The sequence below is a fragment of the Anopheles merus genome, unplaced genomic scaffold (genome assembly GCF_017562075.2).
Source record: "Anopheles merus strain MAF unplaced genomic scaffold, AmerM5.1 LNR4001080, whole genome shotgun sequence".
In the NCBI taxonomy this organism is placed as follows: Eukaryota; Metazoa; Arthropoda; class Insecta; order Diptera; family Culicidae; genus Anopheles; species Anopheles merus.
In genome coordinates this window covers 14720-20590 of record NW_024428660.1, presented here as the reverse complement: position 1 = coordinate 20590, position 5871 = coordinate 14720, and the positions used below count along the sequence as shown (strand labels likewise).

The following is a 5871-nucleotide window of genomic DNA, read 5'->3' as shown; positions in this document are numbered from 1 at the left end:
GAGCGCACTAACCGGCACCTCAGCTCATACACACACACACACACGCACAAAAAGACCTGCTTAACGGGGGCCATTAGCGCATTAGCTCCCCTTCGTCGCCCCCCGCCAAACCTGCCCGAAACGGCACCAAACGGTAGCAGCGGTCCCGCAACACAGCTATGGATGAGGAAATCGTCCCGCGCACATTCCGCGAAAGGGCACTGTTCTACACTACCGCCTTCTTTTCTGCTTGGCACGTTCAGCCTGTCGTGCTTTCCTCTTCCTGGTGCCGTTCGTGATCGAGCCCGCCGCGTTCCAGACGATCTTCATGCAGTTCGACGAGTCGCCGGCCCTGTGCGTGACCGCCTACAATGAGCATCTGTACGGGGCGAAGAACTGCTCCCTGGCGTCGTGTCGCGAAGGCTGCACCAAGGACATCTACTGAGTGTCAGCAGATACGCGTCAATTACAAGACGGCCGCCCGCTAGCGGCGGCCGCCGCCAGGGAGGCAGCCGGCGGTGACAACGGCCAGCTCAACGCCGGCACCATCGTCGGCGGCGGCGGCGGGCACGAGCGCTTCAACAAACCCCACGGGTGATAGTAGCATTAGTCGGGAGGAGAATAGTAGAGATAATAGTATAGCTAGTAGTTCCAATAGCGTAGCCAAGCCGGGCGGCGGCGGCAGCAGTAGCCAACCGATCAGCACGTCCGACGGTGGTGGTGGCGCGTCCCGGGCGCTGGCCGGTAGCAATAGCCGTACGGCAGTGCGCTGAACCGGTTCGAGCGGGCGATCCGGGCCGACTACTACGACTACGGCGACGCGCTGCTGGAGGGCGGCAACGGGCTGGGCGGCGGGTACGGCGACTCGAGCACGGCTTCATCAGCTCGATCATCGACGACGAGAACGCGTTCATCGAGTACCCGGAGGAGATGACCGGGCTGATGGGCAACAACTCGGAATGGTACTTTACCGGGGCCCGGCTCTATCCGAACGTGAAGGGCTGCGGCTACCCGCCCATACTGAACTGCACCATCTGGACGAAGAAGTACTGGACGATCGGGACCAACTTCAGCTGCTACTACTCGCGCGTCGATCCCGAGCTGGTGATCAGCGATCTGGACATGTGGCAGAACACGCTCAACCTGGTGTACGCGATGGCGATCCCGATACCGTCGTTCATCACTCGGTCATCTACCTGGCGTTCGCGTACTTTGTCATCTTCAACGAGGACGAGGAGGCCGGCCTGCTGGACAAGAACGGCGAGGACGAGGCCGGCGAGGACGATCTCGAGCAGGAGACGGACGAGGCAACGACAACAAGATCAACAACGAGAACGAGGTCGAGGTGACGGCGAACCACATCAACGAAAAGCAGCAGCAGCAGCAGCAGTCGATGGACGATGAGAATGGTGTGCACACGACCACCACCACCACACCGGTCCAGCCACTGCCGAACGGTACGGCCAACTCGATCAACAACACCAACACGACGGCGACCACCAACACGAACGGTTCGTCCAAACCGATCACACCGAACTCCACCTCCGACCTGAACTCGTTCGGCCACCAGCTGAAGGTGAAGATGGCGGACGAGATGTCGCGCGAAAGCATCGACGGTGGGCTGCTGTCCAACTCGGCCTCCTACCAAGGGTAGGTATCATCGTACCGTTCGTACACGTCCGTACCTGTGCTGTTGATTTCTGTTGCGATTTCGTTTTCCTTGCTTAGTTCGGTACGAGGTGTATGTCTGTGTATGTATGTGTACCTTAGTGATGTGCTTCTGAAGCGCACCCACCACTCTGATCTGTCTTCAACTATTGTTAGTCCCATTCCGACTCTGGCAAAATGAGAACCACTAGTTCCGCCTGGAGTATGAGTAGTTCGAAGTTGTCGGGAGTCGTCCGGAGTCGTCCGTAGTTGTTCAGAGACATCCGGAGTCATCCGGAGTTGTCTGGAGACGTCCGAATTCACCCTGAGTTGTCCGGAGTTGTCCGGAGTCGCCCGGAGTTGTCCGTGGTCGGAGTCGCCTGGAGTCATCCGGAGTTGTCTGGAGACGGCCGAATTCGCCCTGAGTTGTCCGGAGATATCCGGAGTCGTCCGGAGTTGTCCGAGGTTGGAGTCGTCCGGAGTTATCCGAGTCGTCCGGAGTTGTACTGATTTCCTGGAGTCGGAGTTCGTCCTAAGTCGTCCAGAGTTCGTCTGGAGTTGGCTGGAGTTGCCCGGAGTCGAAGTCGTTGGAAGTCATCCAAAGTCTATTGGAGTCGACTAAAATCGGAGTCGGTTGTAGTCAACCGGAGCCATCTAGAGCTATGTGCTTAAGATTATTTCGTTGTGTGTATTTTTTGTCTTTACTTTGCGCGTGCATTTTTGTTTCGAAGACCGACTCCGGCCGACTCCAGATGACTACGGACGACTTCCTACGATTCCGGACGAATCCGACTCTCGCCGACTCCGGACGAATCCGACTCTTCCGACTCCGGACGACTCCCGACGACTTCGGACCACTCCGGATGACTCTGGATAATGCTATGCTTTTTTATCTTCCCGAGTCAGTTCTGAAATTTTCTTAAGTTGTCCGAAGTTGACTCCGGATTTTGCCAACTAAACCCATCACTATGACCTAGGCAGGATTAGCAGCCCCGCCCGACCGTTACCGCCGGTTGTTAATTTCGTTCGCCACTCCAAACTGTCCGCATCGCTTTTCTGCGACGGGTTCAGACAAGGGAATTAGCGTTCGGCGGAGGTAGGAGACAGACCCTGTCAGTATCGGTTTTGGAATGTTTCAATATGCCGGCAAGCCAGCCGTTGCCCCCCAATCGTTTCGGAAATCGGGTAGACATGGAAGAAGCCTGTGTTGGGGCTGCTAACCGTGTCCCTTGTTTGAACGTTGAAACAACAGCTGCTCTTCTTTATGGTGCATAATTGCGATATGCCATTTGGGTGTCGTCGCTTCATCGAAAAAGAAATACTGACGTCGCGACACGTGCTACCTTCCGTCGTAGCATTTTTCCTGCGCTTCATTTTCCCGCATGCTAAAATCATCGTACCAATGCATACCAGCCCTCGGTCGGAATGTCGGCAACCCCTTCTTGTTTGATGGTCGTGTGTAGTAGTAGCAGTAGTAGAAGGGGTGGAGGGGGGCATACAGTAGTCGCATTGTGATGGTGCAGAATGTGTCATCGATCAGAGTATCAGAGTAGCACTGATGGGGTGGTGGTGGGAGACCCGGTGAGCGGCCAAATTAGCGGTCGCCAATGGGTTTAGCTCAGCGATTATCGATCGCACAGACAGGGCGCGAGCTGGTGCCCCGTTCTAGTGGCGCCTCGTCTAGAATTAACGTTCCACTTCCATTCGGTCGATGGAACGGGTGGTTCCTGGTTGGTGGTGAAGGGCTATGGTAAATGGTATGAAGTTCCTTGTTCCCGGTTCCCCGTCCCGATTATACGCCACGGCGAGCCGGCAGTAGTGGCGACGGTTGCATGACGATTATTGCATGACCGTGGCTGCATACACACAAATGCACACCGCACACCGACATTTGCGAGCGCTCCAAATGTGTCGACGTGTCCTCACGGCAAATGGGGCATGGATGCAATTTTCTGCGAGATTTTAATTCAATTTTTGGCGCCAAAATTCACTCCACCAAAGCCAAAAGCTGATTTGCATGTCATCGTTGTTGTCGCCGGGCTCCGGGACTATTATGCGAGTGTGTGGCCGATATAGTGGCCCGCGCACCGGGCGATCATTTCCCTCGCCGACGACACTGGCCAAGAATAAGCAATTGAATTGGCCGGTGCCATACGTGCCCGGGCCCCCAGTCTAGTGTGATACTGCCTCCAAACGTGCGGCTTGGAGAGTTTGTGTGTGTGTGTGTTCGTTTGTCCGTTGTGCTCTATTTTAAATAGGATCAAGGTATTTAGGTATTTGATTGAAACATTGTTGGTCCGAAAATTCGTTCTATTAATTTAGATTGAATTGTTTAAAGGTCGAAGCCTTTGCGTCGTTTCAGATTGGTCGCGTTTCCATTTCGATTCTCACCATTTCAATTCACTAATCACACCATTACCTTCCCTTTCACTCTCTCTCTATCTCTCTCTGTTTTTAGAAACTTGAGCAAGACGATGACGACCAGTATCTCGACTCCGCCTGGTCCGATAGCCGCAGTCTGAAACGTCAAGTGCATGGTCTGGAGGACGTTAAGTTTAAATTTACGAAGTAAGAGTCTGCTTATCTTATGATTGTTGACGCGGCCCTGGCGCGCGGAACTCCACTGCTAGAAGGATACCGCTGGGTGCGCCTTTTCGACACCGACCTCTGCAAGGCTGGCAAAGGGACTGCAAGCGAAACAACCAACCTTTCACTAATACCCACAAATACACACGCAAATACAGCTGCTAGCTACGGGCCATGGAAAAAGGGAGCAGTGCGACAACCAATTAGGAGCGGCGAGGCGATGGATGCTAAACCTGCACACAAACTGCACCGAACGCCGTGGTGGTACGCTTCATTTGACAACATTTGGCCCCGCAACATTAAACCACTATGGCATAGCTGACGCGCTACTACAGCCAGCAGATGTGCGGTGCGGGTTGATCGTTACGAAATGCCGCCGACTGCTGTGTGCAGCACACACGACCTGGCCGGCCTGGCCAGGAGAGCGGAATCATTGTAAGCCGAATAACTACGTTTCATTTTGGGAACTGTTTATGCTGATCGCTTTTTAACTTTAGATGTAAAAAACAAAGCAAACAAAACCGTACATATATTACATATAAACATACAAGAGCATGGAGTCGGCTTGCGTAGTAGTCAAACAGCACGTGTAGGCCAAAGGAACACTTGAAAAATGTTATAAAAAAGCCACTCTACTCTACCAATCTACCTGCACCAGTCTACGGTGTAGGTGTGGGGCGGTTACATGTATAAAACGGAAAACTCTCTCCTTTGTTTCATAAACAAATGCCTCTCGTTGTTATGGGTTTTTGCTCCAGTTAGCTGCTATATTAGTGAGATGCGAGTGAATCTGTAAGGATCGGTAGGGAGTGGAAGCTGAAAGCTGTTTCGCAAACACACTATACTCTGCCTCGTAGCCGTGAATGATGCGGATGGACCTTAGTAGAAGCCGGTAGAACGAGATAAAGACACGTAGAGGTGAAAGCGTCCGATACACGCTGCCCCCGTTCGTTCGTGACGTGTAGGGCCGTAGTGCAAACAAGCATTGGAAGGATCTAGTTGAGTCACGCTAAGATGCAATATTTTACCTGCAATCTGCAATATGGTTTGTGTAAGAATTTCGATACACACACACACACGACGCATCAACTGTTGATAGATTTTTACTGAACTTTAGAAAAGATGCTTTAGCGAGATGAGCGTTACGTCACTGAGCAGTACGATTACTTAGCACACTGTCTCATACACTCACACACAGACACATACACACACATTGATTGTAGCATAGACTCTTGAAGAATAGCTGAAATTGGTAGCATGCAATAGGAAGAAAAGTGTAAAGGGAGGAGGAATGTCGAAGGGAGCAAGCACAAATGCATAATTACCATAGTCGGCACCGCTCACCAGAATAACGAAAAGTTTAAAAATAGAAGAGAAAGAATTAAATGAAAACGGCAAAACGAATGCTAACGACATTTCCGTTCTCATTCTATAGCAAAATGGTCGTGTAGCTAAGGCGGGTTTTATATGGCAAGTGCGTGATTCGAGGGGAAATTAGCATACCCAAAACTGCATCTAAATTGTTTCGTAGACTAGGAAATCAGAACATGATACAAAAAGCCGCCAGCAGGAGAGAGAATGTGAGATAATGAGAGAGAAAGAGAGAGAGAAAAAGGGAAAGAAAATGTTTTAATTTTATTATCTTCTCATAGGTTTGGT

The 5871-nt window shown here is 51.9% G+C and overlaps 1 pseudogene; it reads left to right on the top strand.

Annotated features, from left to right (window-relative positions):
- Positions 1-158: 158 nt before the first annotated feature.
- On the top strand, positions 159-4574 carry LOC121603336 (annotated as a pseudogene).
- The last annotated feature ends 1297 nt before the right edge of the window (positions 4575-5871 follow it).